The sequence below is a fragment of the Penaeus monodon genome, chromosome 30 (assembly GCF_015228065.2).
Source record: "Penaeus monodon isolate SGIC_2016 chromosome 30, NSTDA_Pmon_1, whole genome shotgun sequence".
In the NCBI taxonomy this organism is placed as follows: Eukaryota; Metazoa; Arthropoda; class Malacostraca; order Decapoda; family Penaeidae; genus Penaeus; species Penaeus monodon.
This window is the reverse complement of record NC_051415.1, coordinates 12,405,512-12,405,741: the sequence shown is the minus strand read 5'-3', so window position 1 is coordinate 12,405,741 and position 230 is coordinate 12,405,512.

Sequence of the window (230 nt, the reverse complement as noted above, 5' to 3'; positions counted from 1 at the left end):
TCAGTAAGCCAAAACATGTGCGCCAACATTCAGTATAAGTTATTACGACACCGTTAATATCTACATTTTCTTAAAATACTTAACACTGCTAGAATGCCTTTAGGGGGAAAAAATAACAGTATAAGTTCAAAAGCAAAATAAAGACACTTATAAAAACCTAGATATAGCCCAGCCATTCTTTTATTTCTTTCTTTTTTTGACAAATGACTAAGAAATGGCCGAGTAGTGCG